This window comes from Saccopteryx leptura, chromosome 6, assembly GCF_036850995.1.
Source record: "Saccopteryx leptura isolate mSacLep1 chromosome 6, mSacLep1_pri_phased_curated, whole genome shotgun sequence".
Classification (NCBI taxonomy): domain Eukaryota; kingdom Metazoa; phylum Chordata; class Mammalia; order Chiroptera; family Emballonuridae; genus Saccopteryx; species Saccopteryx leptura.
Genome location: NC_089508.1, coordinates 123,070,344 through 123,078,645, shown reverse-complemented (window position 1 = coordinate 123,078,645; position 8,302 = coordinate 123,070,344). Strand labels below are relative to the sequence as shown.

General features: G+C 44.6%; 1 pseudogene; it reads right to left on the bottom strand.

The window, feature by feature from the left end:
* Positions 1 to 224: 224 nt before the first annotated feature.
* Positions 225 to 1,078, bottom strand: LOC136376518 (small ribosomal subunit protein uS5 pseudogene; annotated as a pseudogene).
* Between the last annotated feature and the right edge of the window lie 7,224 nt (positions 1,079 to 8,302).

The following is an 8,302-nucleotide window of genomic DNA, read 5'->3' as shown; positions in this document are numbered from 1 at the left end:
CTCAACAAAAAATTGGGTGTCGGTTCTGAACCGGTGAGAACCAGCTGAACTCTACCATTGAAAGTGTCTCCCTTGAAGCTTCCACAGCAGGTTTGAGGAAGAACAAACAAGAGCAAAAACAGGCAAAGCTTTAAGGATACAGCTGGTGAAGACCCTGTCCTTGACATGTCAGTTTTGTGCAATTTTTTTAAAAGCATAATTCACTTTATTTTCCTTATATAAAATTATGTGGTGGCCACAGCAGGAGCTTAGGTCCTCTGCACAGAAACTCAGGTGTGGGTCTTTACAAGATGGTCAATGAATTCCTGATAGGGAGACTTATTGAACACAGTCTCTTTGCAGAGGTCAGGGGTGAGATAGCTGTAGGTCTTGGAGATGGCATCAAAGGTGGACTTGGCAAAGTTGCCCAGGGTAGCAGTGCAGCCTCTAGCCGAGGTATAGCAGTTGTCAATACCAGCTATCATCAGCAATTTCTTGGGGACAGGGGTGGAGACAATGCCAGTGCCTCTGGGGCAGGGATGAGGCGCACCAGCACAGAGACACAGCGGCCTGTCACCTTGCAGGGGACAGTGCAGGGCTTGTGATCTTGTTCCCCCGTAGCCTCGCGAACAGGAACAATAGAGAGCTTGGCTAGGATAATGGCCCCACGGATTGCAGTGGCTACTTCTTTTGAGCACTTAACACCCAGACCAACATGTCCATTGTAATCTCCAATGGCAACAAATGCCTTGAACCGGGTCCTCTGGCCAGCACATGTCTGCTTTTGCACGGGCATAATCTTCAACACTTCATCCTTAAGGGATGCCCCCAAGAAAAAGTCAATAGTCTCTGACTCCTTCATAGGCAAGGAGAAGAGATAGCTCTCCTCCAGAGACTTGATCTTCATGTCCATGACCAGGCACCCCAGCTTGGTGACCGGGATCCACTCCTGGTCCTCTGCAAGGCCAGCGGACTTGACCCCAGCTGCGACCTAGACCCAGATGCCGCTGCCAAATCCTCCACGGAAGCTGCCGCGTCTTCCCATTCCAGGGCCTCCCGGGCCTCCGGGCCCTCCTGCAGAACCAGCGTCATTCGCCATTTGGTGTTTCCTCTGAAAAGTGGTTTTGCACAATTTTAGAATGAGGGTTCTTCTTCCAGTGTCAGGCTGGCTCCAACGAAGGGAGTGAGTGCCTGCTGGAGTGTGGAGCACAGGCACAGGGCCAGGGTGGCCTGGGAAGCAGGCCTGACACCCACCCCAGACCATGGGAGGCAACCCAGAGTAGTGGCAGGGTCTTGCTACACCAACTGAGTAAGGGGATTCCTCCTCGCTCATGCAACCCGGGAGGTGAGCTTGTCGCTAACACATCCTGCACAGTTGCTAGTGCTATATTTGTTATTGCAGACCGATCTTTATGCTTAAATATTTGATTGGAAACTTGATACAGTTGATGCTCAGGTCTACATTCAGTCCTTGGCCAAATTCCTTTTGCTCTTTATAAAATCCCAAGCTTCAAAAGGTAAACAAGATCAATGAACTTTTAACCAGATTCACCAAGAAAAAAAGAGAGATGACTCAAATAAATAAAATTAGAAATGAGAGTGGAAAAATAACAACTAACACAACAGAAATACAAAATATTGTAAGAAAATACTATGAAGAACTGTATGCCAAAAAATTAGACAACCTAGATGAAATGGACAAATTCCTTGAAACATATAATCTTCCAAAAATTAATCTGGAAGAATCAGAAAATGTAAATAGACCGATTACAACAAATGAGATAGAAATAATTATCAAAAAACTCCCAACAAACAAAAGCCCTGGGCCTGATGGCTTCACAAGTGAATTCTACCAAATATTCAAAGAAGAACTAACTCCTATCCTTCTCAAGCTATTTCAAAAAATTCAAGAGGAAGGAAGACTTCTAGGCTCCTATTATGAGGCGAGCATAATTCTGATTCCAAAACCAGGCAAAGATAACACAAAGAAAGAAAATTATAGGCCAATATCCCTGATGAATTTAGATGCTAAAATCCTTAACAAAATATTAGCAAACCGGATCCAGCAATATATGAAAAAATCATACATCATGATCAAGTGGGATTTATTCTGGGGAGGCAAAGCTGGTACAATATTTGCAAATCAATCAATGTGATTCAGCACATAAACAAAAAAAAGGAGAAAAACCACATGATAATTTCAATAGATGCAGAAAAAGCATTTGATAAAATCCAGCATCCATTCATGATCAAAACTCTCAGCAAAGAGGGAATACAAGGAACATACCTCAACATGATAAAGGCCATCTATGACAAACCCACAGCCAACATCATACTCAATGGGTGAAAATTAAAAGCAATCCTCTTAAGATCAGGAACAAGGCAGGGTGCCCCCTTTCACCACTCTTATTCAACATAGTCCTGGAAGTCTTAGCCACCGCAATCAGACAAGAAGAAGAAATAAAAGTCATCCAAATTGGAAAAGAAGAAGTAAAACTATCATTATTTGCTGATGATATGATATTGTATATAGAAAACCCTAAAGTCTCAGTCAAAAAACTACTGGACCTGATAAATGAATTCAGCAAGGTGGCAGGATATAAAATTAATACTCAGAAATCAGAGGCATTTTTATACACCAACAATGAACTGTCAGAAAGAGAAATTAAGGAAACAATCCCCTTCACTATTGCAACCAAAAAAATAAAGTACCTAGAAGTAAATTTAATCAAGAGGTTAAAGTCTTGTACTCATAAAATTATAAAACATTGATAAAATAAATCAAGGAAGATACAAACAAGTGGAAGCATATACCATGCTCATAGTTAGGAAGAATAAACATCATTAAAATGTCTATATTACCCAAAGCAATTTATAAATTCAATGCAATACCAATTAAAATACCAATGACATACTTCAAAGATATAGAAAAAAATATTCCAAAAATTTATATGGAACCAAAAAAGAACACAAATAGCCTCAGCAATCTTGAAAAAGAAGAATAAAGTGGGAGGTATCACACTTCCTGATATCAAGCTATACTGTAAGGCCATTGTACTCAAAACAGCCTGGTACTGGCATAAGACCAGGCATATAGATCAATGGAACAGAACAGAGAACCCAGAAATAAACCCACACCTTTATGGACAACTGATATTTAACAAAGGAGGTAAGAGCATACAATGGAGTAAAGACAGCCTCTTTAACAAATGGTGTTGGGAAAATTGGACATCTACCTGAAAAAAAATGAAACTAGACCACCAACTTACATCATTCACAAAAATAAACTCAAAATGGATAAAAGACTTAAATGTAAGCCGTGAAACCATAAGCATCTTAGAAGAAAACATAGGCAGTAAGCTCTCCGACATCTATTGCAGCAATATATTTGCCGATTTATCTCCAAGGGCAAGTGAAATAAAAGACAGGATAAACAAATGGGACTTTATCAAACTAAAAAGCTTCTGCACAGCTAAAGACAATAAGAACAATAAAAAGACAAACTACACAATGAGAGAACATATTCAACAATATGTCCGATAAGGGGTTAATAACCAAAATTTATAAAAAACTTGTAAATCTCAACACCAGGAAGACAAACAATCCAATCAAAAATGGGCAAAAGAAATGAATAGACACTTCTTCAAAGAGGACATACAGATGGCCAATAGGCATATGAAAAAATGCTCAACATCACTAATCATTAGAGAAATGCAAATCAAAACCACAATGAGATATCATCTCACACCAGTCAGAATGGCACTCATCAACAAAACAACACAGAATAAGTGCTGGTGATGATGTGGAGAAAAGGGAACCCTCCTGCACTGCTGGTGGGAATGCAGACTGGTGCAGCCTCTGTGGAAAACAGTATGGAGATTCCTCAAAACATTAAAAATCGAACTGTCTTTTGACCCAGCTATCCTACTTTTAGGAATATACTCCAAGAACACCATAGCACTGTTTGAAAAGAAGAAATGCACCCCCATGTTTATGGCAGCATTGTTCACAGTAGCGAAGATCTGGAAACAGCTCAAGTGTCCGTCAGTGGACGAGTGGATTAAAAAGCTTTGGTACATATATACTATGGAATACTACCAGCCATAAGAAATGATGACATCAGATCACTTACAACAACATGAATAGACCTTGATAACATTAAACTGAGAAAAATAAGTAAATCAGAAAAAACTAAGAACTATATGATTCCATACATCAATGGGACATAAAATGAGGCTCAGAGACATGAACAAGAATGTGGGGGTTACGGGGTTAGGGGAGGGGAGGGGCACAAAGAAAACCAGTTAGAAGGTGATGGAAGACAATTGGACTTTGGGTGATGGGAATGCAGCATAATCAAATGTCAAAATAACCTGGAGATGTTTTCTCTGAACATATGTACCCTGATTTATCAATGTCACCAAAAAATAAAAACAAAAACAAAATCCCAAAAAAACAAAACCCCGAGCTTCAAGAATTATTACTGATGTTATTAAGGAGAGGTAATCAGACAAGCAGACCCTCCCTACAGCAATTATCATAAACGATCTGGTGCCTACCCACATGAAATGTTGGTGGACACGTGAGTTGCTACAGGCCAGTTGATGGCAATTGAACTCCATGGATCAAAGTCTTTCATACTTCCTAACCTCGTCATTTTTGTTCTGAAAATACATACTCACCATCAAATATATCTTTATGCTCCATGCATATCAATTATAACAGCAATGATCTGGAAAAAAGCTAACTGTCCCACAATAGGGGATTCCTTATGTAAAGTGAGCCGTTCACTTAAGGGACTATTGGGGGAGCTGTCAGAAAGTACGCTTATGTAGACTGTGATACCGTAGACCTGCTAATGATGCAGAGTGAAAAAAAGCACTCCAAATGGAATGCACACTGATTATAATCCAGAGCCTGAGTCATGTCTGTGTGAGGATCCAGATATTTCTAAGCATGCTTGGTGACCTTATGAGGTGGGCTCCCAGGGTCAGCTTTGCAAGTGTCGTCTTGCATCCAGGTCTGGGGCAGGCCCAGAGGGGCAGGGTACTGGGAAAGCATCATTGTCTGCCTTTAGTGCATGGTTCCCTGGCTCAGCTCCATGGATCAAGCCCCCAAAAGAGAGGGAGCCACAGGGGACAGTAGGTGCTGTTTCACAAGGTGCCCAGGTGACCGATGTCCTGCAGAATGGAACACAGGCACGTTGTTGGCCTGGCTGCAGCATCCCTTCAGCACTGTCACCTGAGGAGGTCTCAAACATGGGTGTCACCAAGGGCAGCACTAGAATATGACAAATGCTTTGTGGTATTGGGCTGGCCTGCTCTGTGAGTACACTCCAGGCATGTCCATGTGACTTCAAGATGTGTGTGTTGTGTGTGTGCACATGTATGTGTGTATGATCTAACAGGTGGGGCCGAGCTAGAGAAACAAAGTGACTATTGGGTGAGGTTGCCCTGCAGAAATCTAAGTGAGCCATACCCAGAAAATTGGAGGAAAGCCTCTCAAAACACTGACAGGGAAGAGGAAAAATGGATTCTGGAGCCCAGAGTCCACGGATGACCTTAACAACACCTTTTAGAGATAGTCCCTAAGGGGTCTGGTTGCATGCTCTTAACTCTGTGTTGGCCCCTAATGCCCCTGGGAAGCTGGCAGTAGGCTCCTGACTGATTGGAAATAACTCCCATCTACATATAAAAGATGACCAGTAACAGCCTTAAGCATTCCTCAGATACTTAGGTCCTAGCTCAAACAAGATACTGACCAAGGGAGAAGAAGGCATACTGGCCCACACAGGACCTTCCAGAAGCACCCAGCTCAGCTCCTCGCTGCTGCCTCTCTCTCCAACCTCAGCTCTGTTCACTTCCTCTATGCTGTTGGTCCTGTCACTTCAGCTTTCTTCTAATGCCCTGCCACCTCAGGGACTTTGCATGCGCTCTTCCTCTTCATCCTCCTGGTTAACTCCTCCTACTCATGCTCCAGGCCTCAGCTCACATACCCTGTCTTCCCACAGTTCATCTCAATGCCAGCCTGACCAGTCCCCACAGTTCTATATACCCATCCCTGCCTGATTCTTCCCTTCACAGTGCTTCTCAATTTATGGTCTCAATGCAAGTCATTCAATGGGTTGGACATCCAGGCTCCCTGCTAGACAGTTAGCATATTAGGGGAAGAGCAGCAAATGTTGGCGCAGCATTATCTGCAGAGCTTAGCACAAGATGCACACTGAGCAAATATTTATTAGCTATATGACTGGACGGATGACAGACAGATGAATGAGCTATGAAAAGACACATTATGATAGGGACAGTGAGAAGGTTAGAATAACAGGAGGGAAAGTACATGAAATGAGCCTGGAGGGTAAGTAGGAGCCAGACTGCACAGCACCTGGTAAATCATGCTGAATGCAGTGCTGTCGCTGCAGGGTCTCAGAGAAGAAATTAAGGGGATCATTTTAGGGTTTGTACAGAGAGGAGGTGATAACAGAGGGATAGGAACAAGTCTCTAGGCATCTGCCAGTCCTCTTGACCTTCAAGCCAGCCCGGCCAGGCCACCTGTGCCTAATGCCAGGGCACTGCAGACCATAGACCATGAAGGCAGGCAGGCCCTTTCTAGCCATGACCTGTGCCTATACCAATGTCCAGCTCTTGACTGTGACTCTGTTTTGGCCCCTGATGGTGCCCTGGGGAAGCTAGCACAGGGGTCCTGGCTCTGCCTGTGGGGTACTGGCCGAGACTCACTTTCAAGGTCTTGGGTAATGCCCTGGCCAAGTTCCTGCTTCTAGGAGCCAACCCTGGAGGCCAGGAGCTAGTGAAAATTGTACAAGAGAAATCTTTTACTTGAACACAGCCTAGAGCCAGGAGCCAGGAGGCCTGGCTTTCTCTCTCAGGAACCCTCCGAGCACTTGAAGGCCCATCAGAATGCATCCCATGTGGCAGGCCACTGTTAGAATGTTAAGGCTGCTGCAATGAAGTGCCACAGATCAGGGTTTAACCAACAGAAATACGTAGTCTCACAGTCCTGGAGGCTGCAGGTCCGAGATCAAGGTGTTGGCAGGGTTGGTTTCTTTTAAGATCTCTTTCCTTGCTTGTAGGCCATCGGTGGTCTTCTTCTCCCCATATCTTCATCGTGTGTGTGTGTATGTGTGTGTGTGTGTGTGTGTCCCCATCTCCTCTCATAAAGGCACCAGTCACCTTGGATTAGGACCCATCCTAATAAACCTATTTTAAATTAATGACATCTTTTTTTTTTTTTTTCATTATAGCGAGGGGAGAGAGAGTGAGAGAGAGAAGGGGGGAGAAGCAGGAAGCATCAACTCCCATATGTGCCTTGACCAGGCAAGCCCAGGGTTTTGAACCGGCAACCTCAGCGTTTCCAGGTTGACGCTTTATCCACTGCGCCACCACAGGTCAGGCCATAACGACATCTTTTAAGACCAACCCTATCTTCAACTACGGTTCCATTCTGAGGTTCTGGGGGATAGGACTTCAACATATGAATTTCAGGAGACTCAAGTCAGCCCGTCACAGAAGTGCAGGATCCACATGTCGAACCCCCACCCTTGCTCCCCATCCAGTAGGCTGGAACCCAGTGCTGGCACTGAAGGGGAGGGGAGAAGGGAACCAGATACGGAGTCAGCCTGCCTCTGTGGGAACACAATCAGAGGGCACCCTGGCCCTGGCCTTCCCCTCTGCAGCCCGTACAGGGACCTGCTCCCCCTGCTGCCAGCTCTCAGGCAGCTCAGAGGCTAATTGCTTGGCAGGGATGCCACAGGGGGAGAGAAGAGGCCTTGGGCAGGCTGTGAGCTCCTCTGAGATAGGGCGGCTTTCCACCCAGAGCTTATCAACATGCTGCTGGGTCAGAATCCAATAATTAGAATGACATTCCCAGAGCAATTTGGTGGAGCATTTGCCCTTCCATTCACGCCAGGCAGACGGGGGCTTCAGGTTGCAGCTTCAGAAAAACAAGAAATTCCAGTAAGGGATTAATGACTTAATTATAAATGCAGCTTGGAAATGCAAAGGTTATTAAGAAGGGGAAAAGATACATGCTAATAAGAGACACGCTATTAACAACAGGATAAAAATTCATTGTTGGCGCCATGGCAAAGTTTTCCAAGTTCAGTAATAAAAACCACCTGGTTTGCGGAGAGCTGGCTGCCATGGTGACAGGGCCAGGGCTTGGAACTGTCTAATGAGGCGTGTCTTCAGCCTCTGATCACACTCCCTCTGGGTCTTCTGCATCCTGGTAAGATTGGCCAACAGGCCTCCAACCACCTGGGGGAGTGCTGGGCCTGCGCCCATTTGTCGGAAGAGCACACAGAGGC